At 35.2% G+C, this 17,017-nt stretch overlaps 1 long non-coding RNA gene and 1 pseudogene across 1 annotated transcript; one reads left to right on the forward strand and one right to left on the reverse strand.

The window, feature by feature from the left end:
- Nucleotides 1-15,066, reverse strand: part of LOC102662871 (uncharacterized protein C05D11.9-like) — a 15,713-nt pseudogene extending 647 nt beyond the window's left edge.
- Nucleotides 10,624-11,398, forward strand: LOC100788932 (uncharacterized). The gene is made up of 2 exons (XR_005886453.1): nucleotides 10,624-10,802; nucleotides 10,895-11,398. It is a non-coding gene; the product is annotated as an uncharacterized lncRNA (long non-coding RNA).
- Nucleotides 15,067-17,017: the final 1,951 nt, after the last annotated feature.

A 17,017-nucleotide genomic window follows, 5' to 3' on the forward strand; every position in this document is an offset into this window, starting at 1 on the left:
AAAAAGCTAAAACTAAAACTAAAATAAACTACCTCTGGACCCTCCAATTGGAGGGCAGTATAATAGCTTGCATCATGTACAAGCACCTCTTGTTTGAGCCTTTTTCAAGAGCGCCCTCGAACCTTTACCCCTGCGTAAGCACATGCACAATCCTTGTTAGTGTTTCCAAGGGAATGTTAAAACATTCACTAGCTTGTTGCTTCAACTTCCCCCATAGACTCTTTCATAAGCTTTTAATTTTACCCAAAAAGACCTACCTTCCTTGAAGACACAAAGGAAGGTGGTAACCCCAAAGCTTGGTCATAGCAAACCACTTTGCATGCCAAACATGAGTTCTCAGCCTCTTGGTTACATCCCCAGAAGTGCAAAAACCATTCTCTGGGTTTTTCTTTAGTTCATATCTCCGATGAACACACCGAGGAAGCTTCTTTTGGTGATTCTCCTCCAAACCTGATTTGGCAAGGGCTTTATCAATTATTCCCAGTTTCTGCCTCTTTCTTCTGCACCCTTTTCTTGCAATTTGGTTATCAAACACAGTTGTCCTTCTTCTCTTGTTCTTTTGAGACCTATAATCACTGTTTACTCTATTTTCTATGATAGATTGAAGACTATGGAGTTCGAGAGCACGGGATTCAGCATATTTCTGCAAATTGATTTTCCAAGGTGGTGGTGGTGTAGGTACTGAAACTTGAGGCTTTTTGGTTCCATCAGTAACCATGGTAAAGAACTAAGCAAAACCAAAAAAATAAAAAAAAATTAGTTTACAACTTTGCATTGTACAGACACAAATTATGCTGTAAAGCGTAAATAAAACCCTTCGCCTTATTGGACGATCCAATCAGAATAGAATTTACACCACCATAGTCCAAAAGGAACTACATGGGGCATATAGAGATATTGTAAATGAAATATACTTTAGCAAGGCTCCTATCTGATTGGTTAAATAGTATCATTTGTCTTTAGGAAACATAACAGGCAAACCAAAACTATCATAAAACGTTTCTCAATCCCTAATTCACAGATTCCCACATTTCCTAACTAACCAAAAAATGGAGATAACCAAATCACTTGTCTCCAACAACAATAATAAAAAGAACAAATGCACACCTTCCAGGTTAGTAGGGCCTGATGGTGTTGGACTATTGGTACTGGTAAAGCTGTGCAACTCAAATGAATAAATTCTTTATCACCTAAATGCAAAAATGGGAACTGCAAAGACATATCATGGAATACAACAGTTTAACCAATTTATTCAACTACAACAACTGGGATTAAAACAGATAAAGACAGTTTTTTTCTAATTTCTAATGCTTACTTTAGAAACTACAAATTATAAACCTTCAACTTAATTTTGAAAACTGGAACCACTAAATCAATACAACTATTATCAGCCTCGCAAAGTTGAACTTAAGGATGACTCAAGCTTGCTAGTTGCAACCTATCAACCACTACCAGCAGCATTCACAAAGGTACTAAAATACCAAATCCCAATAACCTCTAAAAATAGCACACAGATTTTTATTTCCTGTTGTCAAAACTAGTGTTGTTTTGGATGTAAAAGCTAAATACCTTGGTCATGTAGTCAAAGTAGTTAAATAACCCCACATTATAGTGCAGTACCTGACCCCTATATGCTATAATGGTACAGCAAAGCAGCTACTACACCAAATCAAATAGTTTCTATATAACATGCTCAAAACTAAAGTACTCAAATCAAAACTGGAGAAACAATGTTGGGCTTGGTTGGAAAAGGATGAAAGAGAGGCTGAGGGACAGGAAAATGCAGAGGGTACAGAGACCAACAAAGCATGAACAAGTGTTTGGCTACTGGAAACTTGAGAGAGCAAAGTGCAGAGAGTGAGAAACAGGCATATGCAGCTTCACGATGCAAAAACAAGGGTGAAGTAGTGGCAATATGCTGTAGCAGGGGGTGGGCTATGCAATTTCCTTGTGTTTATGAGAAGAGTAGGCTTGAAATTCCTATGGCTCACAATGTGTGATGAGTTTGTGTAATAAACAACAGAGGCTGCTAATCCTAAAATGCCTCACTGCATGGATGGGTATAGAACCAACAGCCCATTCCCATGGATTTCGCCTCCGCCCACTGCCAACAGCAACTACATCCAAACATGCCCGCCATCCCTATCTTCACCCCTTCTGCTGCTTTACTCTCTTGCTCTTCTTGTCTATTTTTCAAATACTAACATATCCAATGGACAATTTATTTTTATTAGATTCAACACTGCTATATTAGCAGTAAAAATATTATATTGTTACATTTGGCTACCAATCAGAAATTTTATTTAGTGTTAAAAAAATATATACTTTTATAAAAATATCATTTTTTACAAAATACATCAAATCATAAATCATAGCGGAAGAACCAAAAACAACTTGTTGGATTCCAAGATATCTGCCGCCATTTCAGATAGAGTTCAATCACAATTGCTTTTCCAAAATAACTAACAAGACAAGCATCTCTACTTTGTAACATGAAGTTTGGTATTCGAACTTACTCCGAGCTCAGGACAGTTAGGCAGTTGAGGAGCACATCAATTGCAAAATAATCAGATGTACCCAAGTCCACCCTGTAAGATATGTATAAAGCTAAAATGTATTAGTCTGTCTTTATCACAATGTTCTAACTTCTTCGCCAACCTAAACTTTAGTTATTCTTTTACCAACCCAAATTAAGTCTATACTCTTCTTTAAAAGATGCCACGGCCTTTAAGATACTAAAAGCTTCGTGAGATTAAAGAAAACTTCTCAATAAGCTTATGATATGTCCATAAGTTGTTTTCAACTTATTTCAACAAGCATTCTAGGATAAATGATGAAAACAACTTATATCTAATGTGAAAATAGTTTAAACTGATTTTTTCAATTATAAAAATAGATGATATGATATCTAAGTGCTTATACAATAATAGACAGACTCAAGTTTAAAAGAGAAAGAAAAAACCAGCATGTATGAGGAAGAAGTTTGCTAAACATGTATGGCGCATTTGGCTAAAATGTAGTGCTTAGTACAATCTCAAATACATTGTCATTTTTTAAGGTGTTCACAGTAGATGCACCAGAGAAAATTTAATAATACAAGTGATAATGTAAAAAGTTACTCCCAGGATATATCAATTGACCCGCTTTAATTACTTGTACAGATGACTTGCAAGTTTTAATGGGTGGTTTATAAAGTACAGAAAACAAATTCTTGCTGCAGGGATTACACGAAGAAAGCAAGAAACAAACAAAGAAAGAAAGAAACAAAGAAAGAAACAAAGAAAGAAAGTTACAGAGGCATGGCATGAACCAAAATCGATAAGATAAAAAGAGAGGGAAAAAGGAAAACCTGATCTGAATTTGACAACAATGAAAGACTTCAACTACCAAAAGCCAATGCGAGTGAATGGGGAGAGAAGAGTGTATTTATGACTTGGAGATTGAAGTGCGAACAAACGATTTAAATCGACGTTAGGGTTTGTCAAGGCATAGGGTTCTTGGTACTAAGGTTTGTTTGATTGATTCTAAAACTTGGGATGCTAGCACTCGGGGTTGTAATTGGTAAACCGGGTTAGGTTGTTTGATAATTGACAGCTGAGTTGGGCTGCTGTGGGATGTGGGCTGAAAATATAACCCATATGGACAGGCCCATGTCTAACATACATTTTCTTCTTCTTCTCACCCTCTACTTCGTTAGCTTTTTGTAAAATTAGTTTCCGTAAATTTCGTTGTTTAATTTTATATAACAGTTTCCGTTAAAGACATTTTTATCAAAAAAATAAAGGTGAGGGTGCCAAGATCAAACAAGTATCAATATTATGGGCCTAATGGACATAAGCATAAGCTAAGGGAATTGCTCTATCAAAAAACAAATATATATTAAGTCTTATTCGTTATCATAATTTCATAAGGACCACAATTATTAGGACTGTGATATATCATAAAAAACATAGAAGCAAGATTTTTTAATTTATTACATAGCATGGTAGTTAATTGTGCGCAATATTGGTGCTATTGTGCCCGAGCATCACACATGGCACCCTACTTCTCCTCCAAGCATCATCATATCCCACCTGGCCGTTGTGGCTCGAACGATGCTTTTCATAGCCAAAATGATGGCCAGAGTGGACAAATCGTGCTGTAATGCAGTTCTGCAACTGCTATTGACTGTTTGCTCTCATGGCTACGCTCACTGTTAGTGGGTCAGAAAAGAGAGATACCCAATTCACAACTCTAACTCTAAACGACCCCATCTTTGTTTTTTGGCTATTTTCACTCTAGTGTTTTATTTCCAACACAAATTTTATTTGGACTTGGACCGTCAGTTTTAAAATTACTTTTTGGACTGTCAATTTTAACTATTAGGCCCTTATTCATATAACTTTCTTACCACTTTTACTCAAAATTCAAATTTAGATGCATTATAATCAAGTTTTATTTTCTAATCGAATTTAAATAGAGATATTTTCTAATTATTGTTTAGTATCAAATAAAAATTATTCAAATGATGTGATATCTTTCCTATTTTAATAAATGTTTAAATCTTTTTATCGTAAAATATATCCTAAAACATTGTAAAATCTGTTAAAGTTTTCCAAATCCTAATATTTAATTAATATATAAAACTAATAGCAAATTATTTATTATAAATAACATTAAAACATGGGTCATCCCACTATAGCGTTTTTCGGACTGGCTATTTCACAATGATACATACCGAACAAACTCTTTTGAAGTTGGAACGAATTCCTAAACCCCAAACCCTAAACATTAAACCCTAAATTGAGCCGGGAAATCAGGTTTCTGAATACGATTAGGCACCTAAGTTACTGGTTTACAAAACATTCACTTTTACTTTAAAGCTTGAGTTTTGTTATTTTATTAGTAATTTATATTTTTTTAAATTTTAAATTTTGGAAACTTTCAATAGACCACTAAATTAAAACAAAATAAAATAATCATGTAAATTTACTTGTCAATGATGTTTCCAAGTTAGTTTTATCAAAATTACATTCATTGATATATACTAAGAATATTAGTAAAGATAGGTCTTATCAAAATTATTAATTTTTAATAAATTTTAATAATTATACAGAGAATGTTAAAAAGAGTGTGTTATAGAGAATGTTAAAAAGAGTGTCTTATCAATTAAGTGTAATTAACATTTATATTATTTGAAATAGTTACCAACCATTATGAATATTTTTACAAATTTTTAGATAATTCAAAAAATACTTTCTTAAAAAATATTTTTCTTACTTTACATATTTAAAGATTTTTTATAGTCAATTATAAATATAAATATATATTAAATTCATTGAAATATTGACTTTATTCATTTTTGATAATTTTATTTTATAAATAAAATGTTAAAATATTTTTTCATCCTTCTAAAATTACTAAAGTTTGGATTTATTTTTTATAATTTTTTTTGTTTTTCACTCTTATAAAATTCTTATTTACTAATTTTTCATCAAAAATTATGTTTAGATTACGAACCTGTGACATTTTTTTAATTAAAATTTTAAAATGTAATTTTCAAAGGTTAAAAATCATCATATACTATAGAAAAAATATTTTAAAATGCAAGAATCAAAACAAATTAAAGCATATTTCAAGGTCAACAACAACAGAATGAATCAAAGTTTTTAAAAAAAATCAATAAAACAACCAAATTTGACATGAATTAAAAACATAATGAGATCTAAAATAAAATCCCTTAAAGAACTGAAATGGTGACACGACTGGCAACAGAGGCACAATGCTACATGGGGGAGTGAGGGAGAAACGAACAACGAGGAGAAGAAGTTGGATTTAGGCGTTTTGGGCTCAGATATGGACAAAGATGATATTTTATGGGCGAATTTGGTTCGTGATTTTTGAAGTGAATCTAGTTGGTGGTAGTGGTATTAGAGGTAGGTGATGACAACAATGAGGGAGAGAAGGAAGAGACAAATATGGAGACAAAGTCCAAGTGCTTTCGGTGCTCGTCATTTAGAATCAAAGTTCTTGATCAAAATGAGGTAGTGACGACGATGATGAAGTATCCACAGAGCGAGGAAGAGTGAGAGATTCTTGATGAGGATTTGAGGTTAAGTTGGATAATGGTGGATTCTTAAGGAAATTGCATGTTAAACACATCGAGTGTGAGAGTGGTGTCGGTAGAGCGACGAAGAGGGGGATCAACGACAAATGTGGCCCAATTCAACATGTCTGTCACTTTTGGGGGTGAGATGCATGTGAGGGAAGTGAGTATGTAAATGCAGGACATGGATGGACACAACTCAACCAAGTGGACTAAGTGTGTTTTTTCTTGAAAGAATAATAAAGAAGCTTATTTGTTTCTAGCCACAAACAAGAATAGGACATGAACTTTCAAAATAGGTGGATGACTTACTGTGCGCAAACAACATGGTTGACAAACTAAACCTGCAACTGCATACAAAGATGAGTTATGACTAACTAGCTATGTGCACAAGCTACAACAAGAGTACTTACCAAAGAACTGTAACTATATGTTCCCTCGGTGACCCTCGAAACTCATCGTTTGTTCTATGTTCAAGAATCCACACCACTGCTCCAACAAAGAGGAAAAAAAATGCAGTGACACCCCACATATGTGGAGTAAATGGTCACAAGAAAGCCCAAGCATTTGACTTCAATTTTTTTTACTGGAGCAACCACAACTAGCCCCGACTCTATATATGGTCGAGTAAAATCCACAATCTTTGTTCGGACAGAGACAATCGCAATGTCACCTACGGCAGCATCAAAAACCTGTAGATGCAAGCACAAAAAATTGATATATAAAAACAAGATATTACTACATTATGTTTGTTCTATGCAGTGAGTATTACTTACATCAGAAGTAATCATGTTGACAAGATCACAGTAGCTTGGGTTCTTGTGTCCATCTCCAAACAAAATGAACTTGTATTGAACTGCATAGGGAAGCAATTTAAAGGCAGCTAGGAATATATCTATGCAATATCGTTGAATTGCATTGGTGCCATTTATTTGGGAGATCATATTTTAATAGCTAACTCTATTGGGAATTCCAATTCTCAGTTACCTCCCGTTATTTGGGAAAACCCATCCATGAGGCTTTTCTGTTGTATTTCCTGGCCATATGACACAGTTTAGATGTTGGCTTGAAATTGAACGATGGGCAGGCTCTGCATGAAGTTTCTCAGGGGTTATTACAGAAAGGTCAGAAAACTAGACCAGTAGCCGATTCTCCTATAACCTATAGCAATTACATTAAGAATATCATATGATGGATTTAGAGGAGATCTATCTAAACCAAATTGAATAGGTCCAGTCAACCCACTCATATTAATGCACAATATGTTATCAAGTAACTGCTTCCCTCCATCAGAAACGCTCAAGGCACCGAAATCCAAAGCCTCTTCCCTCGTACAACTTAAATTTGTATTGTTAGAGAAGGATATGAATCCAAAGTCTCATAGGTGAGACAACAACAGGTGCAGTTGTAGTAGCAGCAGCAGCACTATCAAGGACATGAACCAAGTTTAGAGCTTTACTCCTCATTGCCACCTGGTAAAATGATGGGGATTCTGCCTCTATCATTGTATGCCCGGATCTAATACATTCTTTGGCTTCCATGCGAATATTTAAATTTCACTACCAAACATATGTCACAAAACCAACACCTAACGAAACTTAGCTATACAATGGGGGGAAAATTATAAAAGATTTCAACACTTCGGGTTAAGAGAATAGAATCATAACAATAAATGCATTTATTTTCTATCAAAGTTTTTTAGTCTTTGCTGATAAAAAAAAAAGTTTTTGGTCTTTTTTCTCATCTCAGAAAATTGGGTACTTAGTTTCAAACACAAGAACCAAAAACTAGCCTCCTAACAAGAGATGAGACACATAAAAATAATAAAAAAGCAAAATAAAAACAAATTAGTAAATTAGTATAGTTTAAAAAAAATTAAAAACAATCCACACTTGGCTAAAATAATTATGAAAAAAATCGTAAAATTATAAATCACTCATTTGCTTCAAATACTTCTCAGGTTGGAGTTCAAAATAAAGGAGAAGCCATACAAAAAAAAAAACACAAACAAACAACACCCTTTAGCATACATATGCTTCATACCCACCATTTTCCCAAACTTTAAATGACATAAAACTGAAACAGAAGGGGGAAATAAAAATAAAATACCAAAAAAAAAATTGAAACAAAACTCCTTATACATTCTATTTTGGAAACCATATCAACATCAGGGGTTGGATGTTCTACAAAATGAAAAGATCATGATCTATCACTGTGATTCCACACTTGAGCAAGCGTCTTCCAAAGCTGGAAACTAGTAATCAGATTTCTTTTTCAGCTCAACAAAAAACTCGTTAACCAGTGTTGTTAAATGGCGGCCATGGCGGCGCCATGGCGATTTTCCGTGGCGGATTTTCGAAAAAACGCCACCGAATAGCGGTGGCGTTGCGGGTTTGGGATGGTGGTCGTGGCGGGGTGGCGGAAATGGCGGATTTCGTGGGTTTTTGTCCGCGGTAGGAGTTGGGTCGACCTGACCCAACCCTACCCGGTTATTCATTAAATAAAAAACTCCATCCCTACCTGCCTTCAGCCTACCCACGAACGAACCGCATGCGACGAAAAGAGCTTACCCAGCCGCATGCACGAACGAACCGCCGTGACGAGCTCCGACACCACCCAACAGCCTACCTGCAGCCGCGACACCACCCCCTGCAGCACGCACGAACAGCGGCGACGAGCTCCGACGTTGAGCCCCGACAACGCACGAAGAAGAAGACCCCGTGAAGGAAGAAGACGAATGAAGAAGAAGAAGACGCGGGTCTGCTTCTTTTTTTTTTAATTTTTTTTGGGCTTTTTGCTGTTTGACACCCCATTTTTCTGTCTACAGTTTTTTTTTTCCTTTTGCTATTTGACACCCTTTTTTACTGTTAACAGTCTTTTTTTTTCGTATTTGACACCACAATTTTTTTTTTCTGTTCAGACCTCTTTTAAATGGCTGAACCATCATCCGATGCTGCTACTGCAAGTGCAACGAGGAAAAATAAGGCAGACCCAGGCGGGAAATATTGTCATTCACTAGTGGAAGGAGATACAAACACCATTGTTTGCAATTTCTGTGGAAAAATCACTAAGGAAGGAATAACCCGAGTCAAACAACACCTGATTGGGAAGTCGGGCAACGTTGCAGCTTGCAAGAAAACTCCCCCAAATGTAATCGAAGAGTTGAAGGAATATATGGCTACAAAAAAAAGTGGGACCACTTACAGTACTTCTGGCAGTGGTAATATGGCAAATATAAGAGATTTTGAATTTGGTGAACCGATTGGATGTGATGGAAGTGAAGAAGATGAGTTTGCGGACTCTTGTAATGCTGCTGCAAGTGCAAAGACAAAGTGTGGGACTAAAAAAGGACCAATGGACAAATTCTGTAAGAATCCACATAATGCAATCAATCGGAGAAAAATGGAGATGCTGAGGCAAATGAACATAAGAGAGTCAATGGATAAGAATGAAGTATTGAAGGTGCATCAACATATTGCTCGCTTTTGGTACCAAGCAGGTTTGTCATTCAACCTCATTAAATTGAAAAGCTTTGAGAACATGGTTGCAGCCATTGGTCAATATGGGCCACATTTGCCCATTCCTAGCTATCATGACATCAGAGTTCCACTCTTGAAGAAGGAAGTTGAATATACTGAAAATTTGATGAAAGGCCATAGGGAGCAATGGGTCAAGTATGGTTGTACTATTATGTCCGATGCATGGACTGATCGGAAACAAAGATGCATCATTAATTTTTTGATTAACTCTCAAGCTGGTACCATGTTTTTGAAGTCTGTTGATGGCTCTGATTTTGTGAAGACAGGTGAAAAGCTTTTTGAGTTGCTTGATGCCATTGTGGAGGAAGTTGGAGAAGAGAATGTTGTTCAAGTTGTAACCGATAATGGGAGCAACTATGTTTTAGCGGGTAAGTTGTTGGAGGAGAAAAGGAAACATGTTTATTGGACTCCTTGTGCAGCTCATTGTATTGATTTGATGCTTGAAGATATTGGGAAGCTTCCCTTGATAAGGAAGACCATTAGAAGGGCAATTAATCTAGTTGGGTTTATCTATGCCCATTCTAGTACCTTAAGTTTGTTGAGAAATTTTACAAACAAGAGGGAATTGGTGAGACATGCTATTACTAGATTTGCCACTTCTTATCTAACCTTGGAAAGGCTTCACAAAGAGAAAGCCAATATTAGAAAAATGTTTACTTCTGATGAATGGACCTTGAACAAGCTATCTAAGGAGCCTAAGGGAAAAGAAGCTGCAAAGGTAGTGCTCATGCCTTCTTTTTGGAATAGCGTGGTTTACATTCTTAAAGTCATGGCTCCACTTGTGAAAGTGCTTCGTCTTGTGGATGGTGAAAGGAAACCAGCCATGGGCTATATTTATGAAGCAATGGACAAGGCAAAAGAAACAATTATGAAGTCTTTCAACAACAATGAAAGCAAGTACAAAGATGTGTTTGAAATCATTGATAAAAGATGGAATTGTCAGCTTCATAGGCCATTGCATGCAGTTGCCCACTTCTTAAATCCAGAGTTCTTTTATGACAACACTGACTTAGAGTTTGATTTTGAGGTCACCAATGGTTTGTTTGAGTGCATTAAGAAGTTGATTCCACAATTTGATGTGCAACAGAAAATTCTAACCGAGTTGCATCTTTACAAGATTGGTGCTGACCACTTTGGTTCCGACTTTGCAATGGCTCAAAGGAAAACCCATTCTCCTAGTAAGAAACTTTTATCATACTATTTTTTTTATGTATTAGTGTTATAATTCAGAATTCTAAGTTATGCTCTTGGTTGGTAATTGGTATTGTAGCATATTGGTGGCGAATGTTTGGGTCACAAACTCCAAATTTGCAGAAGCTGGCTATTAAGATTTTGAGTTTGACTTGCAGTGCTTCAGGATGTGAAAGAAATTGGAGTGTGTTTGAGCAAGTAATTGTGACAAAACTCTAACTATACTTTTTAATTTTATTTAATTTTGATGATCAAGTTATATTTGGAGTATATTTGAGATTGAAATCAACATTTATTTGTTATGTTGTAGATTCATTCCAAAAAAAGAAATAGGCTTGAGCACAAGAGGTTGCATGATTTGGTGTTTGTCAAATACAACCAACAATTGAAGCAAAGATATAATGCAAGAGATGAAATTGATCCAATTTCTCTTAATGATATTGATGTATGCAATGAATGGCTCGTGGGAGAGATGGATCAAGATGATGATAATGATGCTGGAAATGATTTGGTATTTGAAGATGATGATGCTCTAAATTGGGCAACTGTGTATCAGGCTTCGGGGGTTGGAGAGTGTAGGATGTATACTAGGCGGAAAAAGCAAAAAACAAGTGTTGCTGCTGCCCAAACTTCTAAAAAACAGGCAATGGTTGTTGGATCTTCATCAAGGAAGCAAAAAGCAGTCCAAGAAAATGATGAGGATCTAGATGTTCAGGAGAATATTGATGTTGAATCTGAAGAAGAAGAAATCATGGTCAATTTTGAGGCGTCTGATGGGGAAGAGGGAGATGGAGATGCTCCATTACCATATGATAACAACGAAGATGATTATGTTGGGATTGGAGAAGATGATTAGAGTCTCAACCTTCACTTTACACTTTGCATTATGTTTTTATCATTTTCTTATTTTGAACTCTTTAATGAGTTTATTTGGTGTTGGTACTTGATTATTGTATGAACTCATGAAACTTTTTTAGTTTATTTGAATGCAATCCTTTGTTTTTTTCAATTTCAATGAGTTTATATATATGTTTTTTTTTTGTGTCCGCCATGACATCCGCCATTTTCCGCTACGCCATCCGCCATATTTTTATGGCGGATTTTTGACTTTCCGCCATGAACCGTCATCCGCCATTAACAACATTGTCATTAACTTAATTGGACTCACCAAAGAACAACAAAAAAGGCAAAAAAACACTATTCTGGAAAATTCAATGCATTTTTTCTTAAAACTAGCAAGTAAGTCAAGACTGTTAAAAAGCTAAGAGGTTCCCAATTATTTTGGTTTAGTTTATCTAACATTGGCAACCTTCTCTGTCATGCACAGAAGCACGGAAAAGAACAGCCTAGCTTCGAGGACTAGGAACCTCCATAAGAGAGAAGGATAAGGAAGAAAACTTGTATTATTTTTCTGCTGTCCTCTATTACATACTAAGCATCCCTTATATAGAGGCACTAGCCAAGGGTGCCGCTACGAAAACAGAAGGTGCTAGAATGCGAAAAGAAAATAACAGAAAAGTGGAAAATGATGACAATGCAGTGCTGCACGATGGTAAACAACATGCCAACAACATATTTCCTATGAACCAGTATCCTCCTGACAGCTCACCACCTTCTAACAGATTCTGTTAAAGGGAATCCACCAAGGGTTTGTGCCCTTAGTGGTGCTTTTGCTGGTTTGTTTTGTCCCTCCTAACATTCTCCCATTACAATTCTAAGGGAGTAAAAAATTAAAAGTAAGCTTTATTATATAAATTAACTTCAAATTACCACTTTTACTTCTAAAAACTGAATTTATTTTTGTCCAATAACAAGTTCAATTTCTCTTGATTAACTCAAATAGCTTTTACCAAATCATTTAACAATTTTCTTCAAAACTCTTTTAAAAAATTAAATTCCCGACCTTCTTTTCTTTCCCTACCTAAATTGATATATTTTAATATATCTTAAGATATCTTACACATTGTATTTAAATTACAACTTATTAAATTCCAATTTCTTTCATCCTCACCAAACCTCCCCCCATCTCATATCCAACTTTTAAGAAAATTCCTTAACTGATTCAAGTTGAATTAGAAAAGGAAAAGGTCAAAGAAGATTGGCCTTCCCCCACCTCTTGAGAATGATACCCAACACCGAATAAACACGGGTATAACTCAAAAGCTATTTTTTTTAATGTCTTTCTGATAAAAGCATCTGTCATAAATTGGATAAAGAATATTCCTAGTCTCCTTTTATTTCCTTGTTGACCAAATCGCCGTCAGTTTTTATTCATCAAAATTGTCTCACTTTTTATAGTAAAAACCTTGCATAGTAAAAGATATTTAATGTCCCATTTTCTGTTGTTAGACTGGAAGTCGAAAAAGGAAAGAGAGAAAAAAATGTTTTGGATTTATATTGTTTACTTTCCTCACATAGACCAATTTTCTTGTGTAGCTTAAGTGATAAAAACTGAAATTTATGAAGTACCAATAATACAAAACAAAACGTAAATCTTTTTCCTAGCCAGATTATTCAAATCCTGAACTCTATACCAACTGACTAAAATTGTAAACTACCATAATGTAAATGATACTTACCACTGTAACGACCGATAAGCTTGACAATATCGTTACCATTCTCAGTGCTTTCTGCTTCCACATAAGCAAAGTTTATGGCTCCTTGTGCCTCTTCAACAGCAGCGTCAAAACCAAATGACTTATCAATAACCTGATTCAGGTAAAACATGATTAATTAGGTGACTATTCAAAAGCAAATTATTTTTACAGTCTCGGAAAAGTAGCTTCAATTGTCCAATTCAACCATGCTTACTAGGACATCACTATCACTATCAACGAATTTTGTTCCAAGAAATCGAACAGAGCCAATCAGACATGGCTCCACTCTCATATTTAAAAATTAAAGCATCTAAAATCACACCAACCACCAACAAATTTCTTCATCACCTAACATTTTTTCTTCTTGAAGGAAAGAAGGCAAACCAGAATTGAAGCAAATACAAACAAAATCAAACAAATCGTCTCTCAATTCAAAAATAATAGATGATTAAAACAACCACATTAAACAATTCACCCTAGTGTATCACTACCATACAAAACATAAATAGAAGGGGATAGAAGTCACAGAACTCTTACAATTATACAGTCTTATAGATTTTCATCCTCACATTAGTATATTAAGGAAGTATCAAAAGTAAAAGAAAAAAGAAAAAAGAAAAAAAAATATATATATATAGTCAAAATTTAAGGGATATCACCATCATCAAAGACCACTACCAAATCAGTCACGACCTTAACACCAGACAGCGAAACATTGGGCTTCAGCTCTGATGGCTTCCTGATACAAGCAGAGGACAATGGTCCTTCATTTCGAGGGCAAGGGAACCTCCGTTCTACACTAAAGGTGATGAGCTGGAATTCTTCTTACCATTTAATTCATTGCAATCTTATTTAAATACATTTCGTGGGGTGATTCTGTGTAATAAAATTTACAAAGCATGATTGCAATAACGGGTTCCTAGCAGCTTTTCTAACAGAATTCTGAAATGGAAAAACAGTTGTATATAACTCCCTTAATTCTTCCCCAATAACTGTTATGCGTAATTGTCCAGATACTCAGATCGCTTGGTACTTCTCTTGGGCCTTCCATCGTGGGTCTCGGGTTTGTCTTCATCCATAGCTTGGGCCTCAGGTATGTTCTGATCTCTGTTGCTATCACTTCCACTCTATCGCCGCCATGTTGTCTTCGCCGGAAGACATGAGTTTCTGACTAAGCAGTGAATAAGTTCAAGGAAACAAGAAAGGATATGAGAGCAGAAGATGCGGAGGGGCATGGAGCCGCCAGTGAAGAAGCGGACGGAGAGTGCCCGTACGAGAAACCTATGGATGTGGAAGAGTATGAGTGTGAGTTGAAGAAAAATGAAAGAGGAAAAATTACTTACCATGGATGTTCACGCTAACCAGTGACAGTTATCACGGGAACCCACAACGAGAGCCTCGTCTCCTGCGTGTGAACCTGCAACGACAAACGACGATGGCAACCAAGGTTCGGATTCGTGGATTCACGACGTGCTGAGGGGGAAGAGCGGATGGCGATGCTGCTGAGAACCACGGTTGGCGCAGTGAAGGGAATGACGGGTGTTGCGTGGTGACTGGTGAGGGAGAACGAGATTGTTTTTAGATCCAGGTATATTGTACTAGGTCTTGCCGTTGGAGGGAGTGGCGAAAATGGGAGCAGGATTGTTTTCCATTTACAAATAACAGTAAAATATTTTGATAAGTTATTTTAAAAAGCTTGTTGAAATAAGTTTAAAATTATTTATGAATAAATAAATTATAATAATTTTCATAAACTCTCTTAAACACTTAACAAAAAGTGTTTATGAAAATAATTTACTATAAAATATCATATAACATAAAGGAGTTACATCTCTAGTATTTATACTATAATTAGACAATTAATACAACTAACATTAGTAACTATCAACTTATTTTACAATAATTGAATGAACTAACAAAGTTAATTATTAGTCGTTAAAAAACAGAAAATGAGTAATTCTAGTCTTCTACTCTAATAGGTGGTAAAGGAATATCCAGCAATTTAAGAGTTCATATTTTACTTTGAATTCTAGTTAACAAGACACATGTTCTTTTTACAAAGATAAAAGAATATCAATGTGAGCAATAAGATAAGAGTGTGAGAAATTGTGAGAAACTACCGAGTAATCTCTGAGAAAATCTATGTGAAACTTTATATTTATATCTGATAAAAATACTCAATAAGTTATTGCATCTAGAGTCTGGTGCACAGTTAGAAAATGATTGTAATAGCTAGTTAACTCTAAAGAAGCTATTATAGTTAACTAACTTTGAAGAACAACTACAAAGGGTTTCAATATAAGCTAATAACTTCTCTAGCTAAACTGGTAACTAGCTTACTCTGCTATACAAGTATGTTTAACATTCCCCTTGTAAACTTGGTGGATAAAATTGACTAAACAACATGAGTTTATCTTGAAGGTTATAGAACCTGGTTTGGACAGCTCCCTAGTGAGAACATGACACGATTAGGCTCTAATGATTTACTCTTGCTGGTTTAGACGCACCTTAAAGGGGAATATATGTATGTGTCTATGCGACAACTAGGATTGATGGATTGAATCCACTTATATTGCATTGACACTGATGCATTTAATGAGTTAATGATGATTGCTTATTGATTTTATATGAAAATGAGATACTTTATCTATGGAAATATGGTCTCAGTTTATGTAACTTGAGGAAAGATTTATGTTAAATTATTATGGATAATTATGATGTCAAAATTTAGTCAAACTTGCATGACTTATTTTTGGATTATAGTGGTAGACAACTACATGATATATTGATGTATATTTGAGAATATTCTGGTTGGAAAACATGATGTGTGGTTTATTTCTTGGATTATATTCAACTTATTTTAGTTATTATTTTGTTAAGTTTTCTAATTCCTATAATATAAACATTATCGAATCATGCTTCCTTTAACTTATTTTGCTAATGAAAAAGGAAGGCTCTGCATAATGACCATGGTTTTGCTTGTTTCGAACAATGCGCATATTATTTGAATTATGTTTCTTGTAAATTCCTTTTTACTTTTATGTTCCTCATAATGATTGGTTGTGTATGTTACTCTTGATGTGTTCGTATCTTATTATTTGTTGTGTATTTTTGTATAAATAAAGATCTTAGTTAGAAGTTGGAAAATGACCTCCATAACTAGTCTCAGTCTAATACAACTACAATTGGGAGCAGGAACCTGAAAACTTGAGATCACACTGCTAGTGCTTCACTTCTTAACATTGAGTGTTGTATTATCCCCCCATCCCCTCCTCGATTTTCCTTGTGAAGGGGAGATTTTTATTTTTTTTCGTTGCAAGTTATGTATTTCAAAATTGTTGGTTAGTGAACTTGACAAAACACACATGGGTATATTTACTCCAACTTTCAAACAATGTGGATGCAACGATGAGAAACATTGAAAATTCTTCCACCATAGACAGATAAAAAATGGTGAAATACAAAATAAAGTACATCTCTGAATGATCTATCAACTACTTCAAAGCAATGTCTATGAGTCATTGGAGCTTCATCCCGAATTATTAGTTTCATCTTTGATATCAATAAAAATCACTTAAAAACATTAAAAAAAATCACTTGAAACC

This window comes from Glycine max, chromosome 9, assembly GCF_000004515.6.
Source record: "Glycine max cultivar Williams 82 chromosome 9, Glycine_max_v4.0, whole genome shotgun sequence".
NCBI classification, from domain to species: Eukaryota; Viridiplantae; Streptophyta; class Magnoliopsida; order Fabales; family Fabaceae; genus Glycine; species Glycine max.